The sequence below is a fragment of the Triticum dicoccoides genome, chromosome 2B (assembly GCF_002162155.2).
Source record: "Triticum dicoccoides isolate Atlit2015 ecotype Zavitan chromosome 2B, WEW_v2.0, whole genome shotgun sequence".
NCBI classification, from domain to species: Eukaryota; Viridiplantae; Streptophyta; class Magnoliopsida; order Poales; family Poaceae; genus Triticum; species Triticum dicoccoides.
Genome location: NC_041383.1, coordinates 573,399,506 through 573,414,142, shown reverse-complemented (window position 1 = coordinate 573,414,142; position 14,637 = coordinate 573,399,506).

Genomic DNA, 14,637 nt, shown 5'->3' with positions numbered 1-14,637 from the left:
ATCACATGACGATGTGAACTATTGGTGCTAAATCACATGGCGATGTGAACTAGATTATTGACTCTAGTGCAAATGGAAGACTGAAGGAAATATGCCCTAGAGGCAATAATAAAGTTGTTATATTATATTTCCTTATTTCATGGTAAATGTTTATTATTCATGCTAGAATTGTATTAACCGAAAACTTGATACATGTGTGGATACATAGACAAAACACTGTTTCCCTATAGTAAGCCTCTACTAGACTAGCTCGTTAATCAAAGATTTTTAAGTTTCCTCACCATAGACATGTTTTGATGAACGGGATCACATCATTAGGAGAATGATGTGATGGACAAGACCCATCCATTATCTAAGCATAATGATCGTTCAATTTATTGCTATTGCTTTCTTGATGTCAAATACATATTCCTTAGACTATGAGATTATGCAACTCCCGAATACTAGCGGAATACCTTGTGTGCTATCAAACGTCACAACGTAACTAGGTGATTATATAGATGCTCTATAGGTATCTCTGAAGGTGTTTGTTGAGTTGGCATGGATCAAGATTAGGATTTGTCACTCCAAGTATCAGAGAGGTATCTCTGGGCCCTCTCGGTAATACACATCACAAGCTTGCAAGCAAACGGCTAAGGAGTTAGTCACGAGGTGATGTATTATGGAACAAGTAAAGAGACTTGCAGGAAACAAGATTGAACTAGGTATGAAGATACCAACGATCGAATCTCGGGCAAGTAACATACCGATGGACAAAGGGAATAACGTATGTTCTCATAACAGTTCGACCGATAAAGATCTTCGCAGAATGTGTGGGAGCCAATTTGAGCATCCAGATTCCGCTATTGGTTATTGACCAGAGAGGTGCCTCGATCATGTCTACATAGTTCTTGAACCCGTAGGGTCCGCACGCTTAACATTCGATGACGATATAGTATTATATGAGTTATGTGATTTGGTGACCGAATGTTGTTCGAAGTCCCAGATGAGATCACGGACATGACTAGTAGTCTCGAAATGCTCCAGAGGTAAAGATTGATAGATAGGATGGTGGTATTCGGACACCGGAAGTGTAGCGGGAGGTACCAGGTACATATCGGATCACCCGAAGGGGTTCCGGGCAACCCCGGCAAAAGATATGGGCCTTATGGGCCAAGAGGGGAAACACATGCTACTTCTTGAGCCTGTGTTGGTTTTTCCTTGAAAAGGAAAGGGTGATGAAGCAAAGAGGAGATAAGTATTTCCCACAGTTTGAGAACCAAGGTATCAATCCAGTAGGAGACAACACACAAATCACCGAATACCTGCACAACCAATCAAACAAACTTGCACCCAACACGATAAAGGGGTTGTCAATCCCTTCATGGCTACTTGCAAAAGTGAGATCTGATAGAGATAGATAAACGATAAAGTAAATATTTTTGGTATTTTTGATTTATAGAATGGAAAGTAAAAGATTGCAAGAATAGTAGATCAGAAAGGAAATTGTAGATCGGAAACTTATTATATAATGGAAAAGAGACCCGGGGGCCATAGGTTTCACTAGAGGCTTCTCTCAAGATAGAAAATAATATGGTGGGTGAACAAATTATTGCCGAGCAATTGGTAGAAAAGCGCAAAGTTATGACGATATCTAAGGCAATGATCATGAATATATGCATCATGTCCGTGTCAAGTAGACCGAAACAATTTGGCATCTACTACTATTACTCCAGACATCGACCGCTATCCAGCACGCATCTAGAGTATTCAATTCATAAAGAACGAAGTAATGCATTAAGTAAGATGACATGATGTAGAGGAATCAACTCAAGCAATATGATGAAAACCCCATCTTATTTTCCTTGATGGCAACAATACCATACGTGCCTTGCTGCCCCTACTGTCACCGGGAAAGGACACCGCAAGATTGAACCCAAAGCTAAGCATTTCTCCCATTGCAAGAAAAACCAATCTAGTTGGCCAAACCAAACCGACAGTTCAAAGAGAATTACGAAGATATCAAATCATGCATATAAGAATTCAGAGAAGATTCAAATAATATTCATAGATAAGCCGATCATCAATCCAGAATTCATTGGATCATGTCAAACACACCACAAAAAAGTATTACATCGAATAGATCTCCAAGAACATCGAGGAGAACATGGTATTGAGAATCAAGAGAGAGAAGATCCATCTAGATACTAGCTATGGACCAGTAGATCGGTGGTAAACTACTCACGCTTCATCGGAAGGTCAATGGTGTTGATGTAGAAGACCTCCGTGATCGAATCCCCCTCCGGCAGGATGCTAGAAAAGGTCCCTAGATGGGATCTCATGGGTACAGAAGGTTGTGGCGGTGGAAAAGTATTTTCGTGGATGCCTCTATTGGTTTGGGGATATATGGGAATATATAGGCAAAGAAATTAGGCCAGGAGGTGCACGAGGGACCCACAAGGGTGGGGGGCACACCCTACCCTCCTGGGCGCGCCCTCTGTCCTTGTGGCTGCCTCATGGCTCTTCTGACTTCATCTCCAAGACTCCTGGTTGTCTTCTAGTCCAAGAAAAATCGTCGCGAAAGTTTTATTCTGTTTGGACTTCGTTTGGTATTCCTTTTCTGCGAAACTCAAAAATAGGGGGAAAACAGGAACTGGCACTGGGCTCTAGGTTAATAGGTTAGTCCCAAAAATAATTTAAAATAGCATAAAAATGCATATAAAACATCCAAAAAAGATAATATAATAGCATGGAACAATCAAAAATTATAGATACGTTGGAGACATATCAAGCATCCACAAGCTTAATTCCTGCTCGTCCTCGAGTAGGTAAATGATAAAAACAGAACGTTTGATGTGGAATGCTACCTAACATGTTTATCCATGTATTTTTGTTTATTGTAACAGGAATGTTCAGATCTGTAAGATTCAAAACAAAACATTAATATTGGCATAAAAATGATAATACTTCAAGCATACTAATAAAGCAATTATGTCTTCTCAAAATAACATGGCCAAAGAAAGCTATCCCTACAAAATCATATAGTCTGGCTATGCTCCATCTTCATCACACAAAATATTTAAATCATGCACAACCTCGATGACAAGCGAACCAATTGTTTCATACTTTTGATGCTCTCAAACTTTTTCAACTTTCATGCAATACATGAGTGTGAGCCATGGATATAACACTATAGGTGGAATAAAATATGGTGGTTGTGGAGAAACCAAAAAAGAGGAAGATAGTCTCACATCAACTAGGCGTATCAACGGGCTATGGAGATGCCCATCAATAGATATGAATGTGAGTGAGTAGGGATTGCCATGCAACAGATGCACTAGAGCTATAAGATTATGAAAGCTCAAAAATAAACTAAGTGGGTGTCCATCCAACTCGCTTTCTCACGACGACCTAGGCAATTTGAGGAAGCCCATCATTGGAATATACAAGCCAAGTTCTATAATGAAAAATTCCCACTAGTATATGAAAGTGATATCATAGGAGACTCTCTATCATGAAGATCATGGTGCTACTTTGAAGCACAAGTGTGGAAAAAGGATAGTAACATTGCCCCTTCTATCTTTTCTCTCATTTTTTATTGGGCCCTTTTCATTTTTGTTGGCCTATTTTTTTTCTTTTTTTTGTCGGGAGTCTCATCCTGAGTTGTGGGGGGATCATAGTCTACATCATCCTTTCCTCACTGGGACAATGTTCTAATGATGAAGATCATCACACTTTTATTTACTCACAACTCAAGAATTGCAACTCGATACTTAGAACAAAATATGACTCTATATGAATGCCCCTGGCGGTGTACTGGGATGTGCAATGAATCAAGAGTGACATGCATGAAAGAATTATGAAGGTGGCTTTGCCACAAATACAATGTCAACTACATGATCATGCAAAGCAATATGACAATGATGAAGCGTGTCATAATAAACGGAACAGTGGAAAGTTGCATGGCAATATATCTCAGAATGGCTATGGAAATTACATAATAGGTAGGTATGGTGGCTGTTTTGAGGAAGGTATATGGTACTGGCGAGAGTTGCGCAGCACAAGAGAGGCTAGCAATGGTGGAAGGGTGGGAGTGCGCATAATCCATGGACTCAACATTAGTCATAAAAAACTCACATACTTATTGCGAAAATTTATTAGTTATCGAAACGAAGTACTATGCACATGCTCCTAGGGGGATAGATTGGTTGGAAAAGACCATCGCTCGTCCCCGACCGCCACTCATAAGGAAGACAATCAAAAAATAAATCATGCTCCAACCTCATCACATAACGGTTCACCATACGTGCATGCTACGGGTATCACAAACTTTAACACAAGTATCTCTCAAATTCACAACTACTCACTAGCATGACTCTAATATCACCATCTTCACATCTCAAAACAACCATAAAGAATCAAACTTCTCATAGTATTCAATGCACTTTATATGGAAGTTTTTTATTATATCCAATCTTGGATGCCTATCATATTAGGACTAAATTTGTAACCAAAGAAAATTACCATGCTGTTTAGAGACTCTCAAAATAATATTAGTGAAGCATGATACTTCATCAATTTCTATAAAATAAAACCACCCCCGTGCTCTAAAAAGATATAAGTGAAGCACTAGAGCGATATTGCCTAGCTCAAAAGATATAAGTGAAGCACATAGAGCATTCTAATAAATCATGATTCATGCGTGTCCCTCTAAAAAGGTATTTACAGAAAGGATGATTGTGGCAAACTAAAAAGCAAAGACTCAAATCATACAAGACTCTCCAAGCAAAACAAATATCATGTGGTGAATAAAAATATAGCCTCAAGTAAAGTTACCGATAGACTAAGACGAAAGAGGGGATGCCTTCCGAGGCATCCCAAGCTTAGGCTATTGGTTGTCCTTGAATATTACCTTGGGGTTCCATGGACATCCCCAAGATTAGGCTCTTGCCACTCCTTATTCCGTAGTCCATCAAATCCTTCCCCAAAACTTGAAAACTTCACAACACAAAACTTAATAGAAAATCTCATAAGCTCTGTTAGTATAAGAAAATAAGTCACCACTTTATGGTACTATTGAAAACTCATTCTTTATTTATATTGGTGTAATATCTATTGTCTTCCACCTTTTCCATGGTTCATACCCCGGATAATACCCACAGATTCATCAAAATAAGCAAACAACACATTGAAAACAGAATCTGTCAAAAACAGAACAATCTGCAATCTGAAACTCTCGAATACTTATGTAACTCCAAAAATTCTGAAAAATTATGAAGACCTGGGCAATTTGTGTACAAATCCAGATCAAAAGAATCAGATCAAAAGCATGCTTCAATAAAATCCAGGAAATTATTTACTGCACGCAAAAGTTTCTGTTTTTCAGTAGGATCAAAACAACTATCACCGTAAGCTATCCCAAAGGTCTTACTTGGCACAAACACTAACTAAAACACAAAACTACATCTAACCCGAGGCTAGATGAATTATTCAAACCGAACAAAAAGAAAAAACAAAAATAAAATTGGGTTGGCTCCCAACAAGCGCTATTGTTTAACGCCCTTAGCTAGGCATAAAACACGAATAGATCTAGGTATAATCATCTTTGGTATGCAATTATTTTCCCATCAAATCCTCCAAAACTCGTCTAAAAAAATCTGTTATTTCACTTATTTCCCTTCTAGTAGATGAACTCAAATCATGAAAAGGACCTTGATTAGTTATTTTTACATTCATAAACACGAAACCGGGATCATCACCATAAATATCATCATAAAGAACACGAATCTCGTTTCTAGTGGGTTCCTTCATCATCTTATTCAACCAATCCCTATTGAATCCCACATGAATACCCCTTGTAATCCAATCAAATTCCTCAAAAGCCTCAAGATACAAAGATTGAGAGATTTCTGAATAGGGAACTCTACTCCTAAGGTTTTCACTATAAGATTGATAATCCCTTGATTCCAAATTATGCATAGTTTCTTTGTCGTGGAGGATATCTTCAATTTGAGGGTGTTTAATATCTTTTTTATAGAAAGAAAAAGTATCCCTAGCTTCTTGTATTATAAAATCAAATTCACGCATAAGAATGATAGTGGAAATCTTTTTAGCTATAGGATGGTTAATATTGGGAAGTTCGTAAAACACTTTTTGCAAAGCAGGATGAACGTGCACAAATTTTCTTTCTAGTTTCTCAACAAGAATAATGATGGCATCCACATAAAAATTTGTATCGAGAAAGAATAGATCTTTTATTAATCGGCATAAATCCCGTACAATCAAAGAATTCATGAACAACGCTTTTTCCAATAATATTACCATCACCCACTCAAAAAGTTTTTGCTTTGTAATTAGGAGGATTTTCAGTTTCATGATCCAAAGAACAAGATCCAAGTTTTTTTCAAGATTTGCAACGATAACCTCCCCAGATTCAGACATGGTGGCAACAAACCAATCCATCAAACAAGCAAAACGAAAGCAAACGAAGAAGACAAACGAAAGAGGGGCGAAGAAAAGGCAAATATTTTCAAAAATCATTTTAGAAGTGGGGGAGAGGAAAATGACAGGCGAATGGCAAATAATGTAATGCAAGAGATGAGAGTTTATGATGGGTACTTGGTATGTCTTGACTTGGCGTAGATCTCCCTGGCAATGGTGCCAGAAATTCTTCCTTCTACTTCTTGAGCTTGCGTTGGTTTTTCCCTTGAAGAGGAAATGGTGATGCAGCAAAGTAGAGATAAGTATTTCCCTCAGTTTGAGAACTAAGGTATCAATCCAGTAGGAGAAAATGCACAAATCACCGAATACCTGCACAAACAATCAAACAAACTTGCACCCAACACGATAAAGGGGTTGTCAATCCCTTCACAGTTACTTGCAAAAGTGAGATCTGATAGAGATAGATAAATGATAAAGTAAATATGTTTGGTATTTTGGTTTATAGAATGGAAATTAAAAGACTGCAAGAATAGTAGATCCGAAACCAAAATTGTAGATCGGAAACTTATATGATGGAAAAGAGACCCGGGGGCCATAGGTTTCACTAGAGGCTTCTCTCAAGATAGAAAATAATACAGTGGGTGAACAAATTACTGCCGAGCAATTGATAGAAAAGTGCAAAGTTATGATGATATCTATGGCAATGATCATGAATATAGGCATCAGGTCCGTGTCAAGTAGACCGAAACGATTCTGCATCTACTACTATTACTCCACACATCGACCGCTATCCAGCATGCATCTAGAGTATTAAGTTCATAAAGAACGGAGTAATGCATTAAGTAAGATGACATGATGTAGATGAATTAACTCAAGCAATATGATGAAAACCCCATCTTTTTATCCTTGATGGCAATAATACAATACGTGCCTTGCTGCCCCTACTGTCACTCGGAAAGGACACCGCAAGATTGAACCCAAAGCTAAGCACTTCTCCCATTGCAAGAAAAATCAATCTAAGTGGCCAAACCAAACCGATATTTCGAAGAAAATTACAAAGATATAAAATCATGCATATAAAAATTCAGAGAAGATTGAAATAATATTCATAAATAAGTTGATCATAATTCCACAATTCATTGGATCTTGGCAAACACACCGCAAAAAAGTATTACATCGGATAGATCTTCAAGAACATCGAGGAGAACATGGTATTGAAAATCAAGAGAGAGAAGATCCATCTAGATACTAGCTATGGACCCGTAGGTCGGTGGTAAACTACTCACGCTTCATCGAAAGGGCAATGGTGTTGATTTAGAAGCCCTCCATGATCGAATCCACCTCCGGTCGGACTCCAGAAAAGGTCCCTAGATGGGATCTCAAGGGTACATAAGGTTGCGGCAGCGGAAAAGTATTTTCGTGGATGCCTCTGTTTATTTGGGGATATATGGGAATATATAGGCAAAGAAATTAGGTTAGGAGGTGCATGAGGGGCCCACAAGGGTGGGGGGCACGCCCTCCGTCCTTGTGGCCACCTCGTGGCTCTTACGACTTCATCTCCAAGTCTCATGGTTGTCTTCTAGTCCAAGAAAAATCATCGCGAAAGTTTTATTCCGTTTGGACTCCGTTTAGTATTACTTTTCTGTGAAACTCAAAAACAGGGAAAAATAGGAACTAGCACCGGGCTCTAGGTTAATAGGTTAGTCCCAAAAATAATATAAAATAGCATAATAATGCAGACAAATCATCCAAAACAAATAATATAATAGCATGGGTGTCGGTGTCCAAACCGACGGATCTCGGGTAGGGGGTCCCGAACTGTGCGTCTAGGCGGATGGTAACATGAGACAAGGGACACAATGTTTTTACCCAGGTTCGGGCCCTCTCGATGGAGGTAAAACCCTACTCCTGCTAGATTAATATTGATGATATGGGTAGTACAAGAGTTGATCTACCACGAGATCGGAGAGGCTAAACCCTAGAAGCTAGCCTATGGTATGATTGTTGTTCGTCCTACGGACTAAAACCCTCCGGTTTATTTAGACACCGGAGAGGGCTAGGGTTACACATAGTCGGTTATAATGGGAGGAGATCTACATATCGTATCGCCAAGCTTGCCTTCCACGCCAAGGAAAGTCCCGTTCGGACACGGGACGAAGTCTTCAATCTTGTATCTTCATAGTCCAGGAGTCCGGCTAAAGGTCATAGTCCGGCTATCCGGACACCCCCTAATCCGGGACTCCCTCAGTAGCCCCTGAACCAGGCTTCAATGACGATGAGTCCTGCGCGCAAATTTATCTTCGGCATTGCAAGGCGGGTTCTTCTCCAAATTCCATATACCTGTTGAATAGTGTCCGGCTTCTGATGAATGTTGCGCTCCTTGGCTTCTGCTCCCAATAGTGGCCATCTTCCACATGTCAAGCGAATGCGAAAAGCCAGGGTGTTTTTTTTCATTTACCCTCCTAGCCGCGCAAATGAGCCGCCTATAAAAGAGACGGGGATTTAGATCCGAATCACACCGTCTTCCCTCCGCGAGCATTCATCGGAGTGCATTTGACAGAGATCCATTCTATCATGGCTAGTCGACGCAGCTCCTCCTCTCGCCCCCCAGCCCTCAGCCTGGAGATTGGGAGAGATGCTCCGTCCCGCACAGCAAGCTAGTGGCGCTCCAAACCAAGGGGTTTCTCCCCCCAGCCTACATGGTCCCAGTTCTAGCCGGGCTTGCCACCTATAATGGCGGAGAGCAAGCGGAGAACGTCCCCAATCCCTCCAAAGGAGAGCGGGTATGCCTTGTCCCTTATTTGATAAGAGGGCTTGGATTTCCAATTCATCCGTTTCTCCGGGGGCTCCTGGAGTTCTACGGCCTCTAGTTGCACAACCTTACGTCTGCCTCCATATTGCATATTGCGGGCTTCGTAACCCTTTACGAGCTGTTTCTGGGCGTCGAGGCCCTTTTCGCGCTGTGGAAGAAACTGTTCTGCCTTGTGCCCCGTTCATAGGAGGGGTCGATATATCAAGTGGGCGGAGCCAAACTATGGCGCATCGTCGGGACCGGATATCTATCCGGAACCCCAAAGAAGGTGTCCGAAGACTGGCCCTCAGAATGGTTTTATATAGAAGATGTCCCCCTGCCGGACCCTGTTCGGATCGGCCTCCCTGAGTTTAATAATGCTCCTTTGAAGAAGCGCCTAAGCTAGCGTCCATGGATCCCTCAGAAGGAAAATGACAGGGACGCCCTTTACCTGATGAGTCGGATAAGGTTGTTAGCTCATTTCGAACTGACCATGATCGAGGTCATGGCCACATGCATTATGCGGGGGGTGCAGCCGCTTCAGTATAGAGGCCACCCCATGTGGGATTTCAACGGGGAGGATGACGCCACCCTGTGCGGCCGTAAGGGGCCGGAATCGGCTACCGCTCTAATAAAGATCTTGTCCACTTTGTACAAGGGAGAAGAGGAGGAATTTCTCCGCGTCAACCCACGGGGCACTTTCACTCGCCCATCCGTTTCATATTCCCATAGTTAAGTATTCAGCCTAGCAATTTCAACGCAGGAGCTACGCCAGGCTATAAAGGAAATAAACAGCCCTCCTCCACAACCCGAGGACCCGGAACGGTCCTTCGATCCGGACTCCCAAGAGGACCCGGACTTATCTGTGGAGCTGATCGATGGAGTGTTTCATCAATTGAGCAAGGACAACACCTTGGTGGCCATTACGGCCGATTATCCCGGACTACTTCCAGCCTCACAAGTAACCGAGACCAAAGTCCCCGTACTTTTAAGATGATCCACCCGTGCTTATTTTTGATCACCGTATACCAATGGCGGTGGCTAGCCAACAAGGGGCATCAAGGCCCGGTAGGCTGAAAAGAAGTGCGGTCTGGATTGAGATGTCGGCGCAGCGATATGGCGCGCGATTTCATTCCCAGGTTTTATTGCCTCAAGGTATACTAACGCTCGTGCTCTTTTCAGGAAAAAGAGCGCTCGCCGGACTATATCCGGAGAGGTTGCCAATCGCGCCTCCACTGGCCAGGCTCCAAGGCTGGGTCCCGAAGTGGAGAAATACATGAGGCGCGCACCGGGCGCTCCTCCGACAGAGGATGCAGACGGGCTGTCTTCCACCAATTCCGAGGTGGAGAGTGCCATGAACCACAGGCGTCGCTGGACAGTCTTCGTGACGCTTGTTTCTCCCAGGAGGCATTGGATGCCTTTAATACGGGAGATGTGTACCTCCGTGCCGCTCAAAATGGTCTAGCTAGAGCCACAGAGCAGTATGTAAAAGACATACGAGTGAGAAAAATTGATGGTTATATATGTCAGTAGCCCCCGAGACTTGAAACAGTTAGAATAACTGATTTAAGGATCATTTGTTATGCAGGTTCTTACAGAAAAGAATACCCAACTGTCCCAGGAGCTGGAAGAGTGCAAAGCCCAACTTGAGGATGCACTAGTCGCGGCGGGGGAGACCAAGGAGACCCCCTCTGGTAATATATGCTTCGAAAGATAAGTATGTTGTGAAGGGCGGCATGTGTGCAAATCTGACAATAACATTGCAGATGGCGCCGGAGTTGATCCGGACAGGCAACAACTCTTTCCTCGGTTAAAGGCCGGTGAGAACGTGCTTATGAGGGTGAGGCAAGAGAGGAATAAGCTCCAAGATGCCAACACCCAGCTGGGCGAGGAACTAAACAATGTCCGTGCTCAGCTGTCGGACTCCGTGAAGGAGAATCGGCGGCTTCGACGAGGCATTTTTAGTAAGTGCTTGAACGAACTTCGAAAAAGAGTTCGGCGAGGAAGTCGATTGACAGAGTTATGTCTGTAGGTATGCTGACAGGTCGGCCTGCCGAGGAAATGCCCGGTTCTACGGGTGACCTTTTTCCCAAGCTCTTACAACTGCACGAACGAGATCGGCAAGTAATGCAAGGCATCGTCCAGGCCTTGTGGCCATCCGTCTCCATGCCCGAAGGCCTTGGAGAGCTTGCAGAGAAACTGAAGGGAGTGCGGCGGCGCTTCCGATTATGGAAGATATCGGCCTGCCGTCAAGGCGCTAGGGAGGCCTGGGCCATGGTGAAGACGCGGTACATGAAGGCCGACCCAAACCACATGGCCGAGGTCAGACCTATGGGGCCCATTGGGAAGGAGATCCCTGTGAGTTTAGTGTACGGCCAGGTAGAGTTGGCCGCCAAATATTCCCAACAGGACTATAAACTAGACAGCCTGTTGGATGGTATTGAAGAGGAATATACCCAGTCAAATTGACTATGTAATTTAAAATGACATATAAAATGCCTTCTAGCCGGATTGTAGATCGTTTGTCATGGCACACCTTTTCGCTTTAACCTTGGGACCCGATAGTCCGGAGTGTGTCCGAATACCCTCTCGGTTATGTAAGAACCGGGGCATGCGTGGAGACCAGGCGTAGGGGTCATTAGTGCTTGAACAGACAAGTGCCCAACTAGTTATGTTATATTACATGGTTAGTAAGAAACATCTTCCAGGGAGAATAGTTCCGTTAGGGGTTCCTTTCCCTGGGGAGGCATGCCCTAAAGTGCATGTCCAGACTGCAAAAAGAGCAGAAAAGCATCTGGGGGCGGATAGATAAATGAGTGGGAAATCATCTTTAGTTCACTGACCGAATATTCCCTTAAGAACGCTAGCTTTTGGCTTCACCCAGTCTGAGGTACACATCCGGCTGACCCGGCAGTAACAATTGCAGAGGTGCTTCCTTTACCGCCTAGCCGAACAATCGGGAACGTAGGGGTAAGCACAGGAGCCAGGCAACCCATCTTGGCCAAAACTTAAGTCATATCGATGCATATAATGGTGAGAAAAAAGGTACATGCGGAAGTGTGACACATGTGTTGGGCATGAGGCCCTGTATAAACAAGCTTCTGTTAAAGAAGCCCCCAGGTATGATGAGCGCGGATAGCGCGTCAATTGTGTGTGAACAAGGCGCGAACGAGCCCTTAAAGGCCGTAAGAGAAAAAGAGGGAGAAGTAGAGAAATATAAGACAACTAATGTATAATAAATAGACAGAGGAAGGAGACGAACACAGAGTCCGACGCTAGGCATAGAATCTTCGGAGACGGGCTGCGTTCCATGGGTTCGGCTCGAGTCGGTTATCCAATGCATCTCGCAGACGGTACGTTCCACCAGTGAGGACTTGGCCAATAATGAAGGGACCTTCCCATTTGGGCTTGAGTTTGTCCTTTTTCTTGTCCGACAGGCGTAGAACTAACTTGCCAACATTGTAAGTTTTGGCCCATACTTCTCTGCTTTGATATCATCGAGCCTGCTGTTGATAGAATGCTGAACGGGATTTTGCGTCATGCTCCTCCTCCAAGGCGTCCAAACTGTCCTGCCGATCGAGTTCGGCTTCTCTTTCTTCATACATGCGCACGCGAGGTGAGTCATGAATTATGTCGCAGGGCAGAACTACCTCGGCACCGTATACCATAAAGAATGGTGTGAATCCGGTTGTGCGATTCGGAGTGGTCCGCAGCCCCCAGAGTACAGAGTCGAGCTCCTCTACCCAGTGCGTGTTAGATTCCTTGAGGGACCACACTAATCTGGGTTTGATGCCACTCATTATTAGACCATTTGCTCGCTCGACTTGACCGTTAGTTTGTGGGTGATAGACTGAAGCATAGTCGAGCTTGATGCCCATGTTTTTGCACCAGAGTTTGACCTCGTCGGCCGTAAAGTTCGTGCCGTTATTAGTGATGATGCTGTGGGGGACGCCGTAACGGTGTACGACCCCTGATATGAAGTCTATCACTGGTCCGGATTCGACCGTCTTAACAGGCTTGGCCTCTATCCATTTGGTGAATTTGTCCACCATGACCAGTAGGTATTTTTGCTTGTGGGTTCCTCTTTTAAGGGGTCCAACCATGTCAAGCCCCCAGACCGTGAATGTTGGGGAACGTTGCAGAAAATTAAAAGTTTTCCTATGGTTTCACCAAGATCCATCTATGAGTTCATCTAAGAAACGAGTCATGGGAGAGATATTGCATCTACATACCACTTTGTAGATCACGTGCGGAAGCGTTCAAGAGAATGGTGATGATGGAGTCGTACTCGCCGTGATTTAAATCACCGATGACCAAGTGCCGAACGGAGAGCACCTCCGCGTCCAACACATGTACGGAGCGGATGACGTCTCCTCCTTCTTGATCCAGCAAGGGGGAAGGAGAGGTTGATGATGATCCAGCAGCACAACGGCGTGGTGTTGGATGCACCAGAACTCCAGCAGGGCTTCGCCAAGCTGCTGCGGGAGGAGGACGAGGTGTAGCAGGGGAGGGAGGCGCCAAGACACAAGGGTTCGGCTGCCCTCCCCCCTGCCCTCCTTTATATAGGCCCCCAGGGGGGCGGCGGCCCTGGGAAATGCAATCTCCCAAGGGGGCGGCGGCCAGGGGGGTGGAGTGCCCCCCCAAGGCAAGTGGTGCGGCCCTCCCACCTAGGGTTTCCAACCCTAGGCGCAGGGGGCCCAAGGGGGGGCGCACCAGCCCACTAGGGGCTGGTTCCCCTCCCACTTCATCCCACGGGGCCCTCCGGGATAGGTGGTCCCACCCGGTGGACCCCCGGGACCCTTCCGGTGGTCCTGGTACAATACTGGGTGACCCCGAAACTTTCCCGATGGCCGAAACAGCACTTCCTATATAGTTTTCTTTACCTCCCGACCATTCCAGAACTCCTCGTGACGTCCGGGGTCTCATCCGGGACTCCGAACAACATTTGGTTTGCTGCATACCCATATTCATACAACCCTAGCGTCACCGAACCTTAAGTGTGTAGACCCTACAGGTTCGGGAGACATGCAGACATGACTGAGACAGCTCTCCGGTCAATAACCAACAGCGGGATATGGATACCCATGTTGGCTCCCACATACTCCTCGATGATCTCATCGGATGAACCATGATGTCGAGGGTTCAAGCAACCCTGTATACTATTCCCTTTGTCAGACGGTATGTTACTTGCCCGAGACTCAATCGTCGGTATCCCAGTACCTCGTTCAGTCTCGTTACCGGCAAGTAACTTTACTCGTACCGTAATGCATGATCCCGTGACCAGACACTTGGTCACTTTGAGCTCATTATGATGATGCACTACTGAGTGGGCCCAGTGATACCTCTCCGTAACACGGAGTGACAAATCCCAGTCTCGATCCGTGTCAACCCAACAGACACTTTCGGAGATACCTGTAGTGCACCTT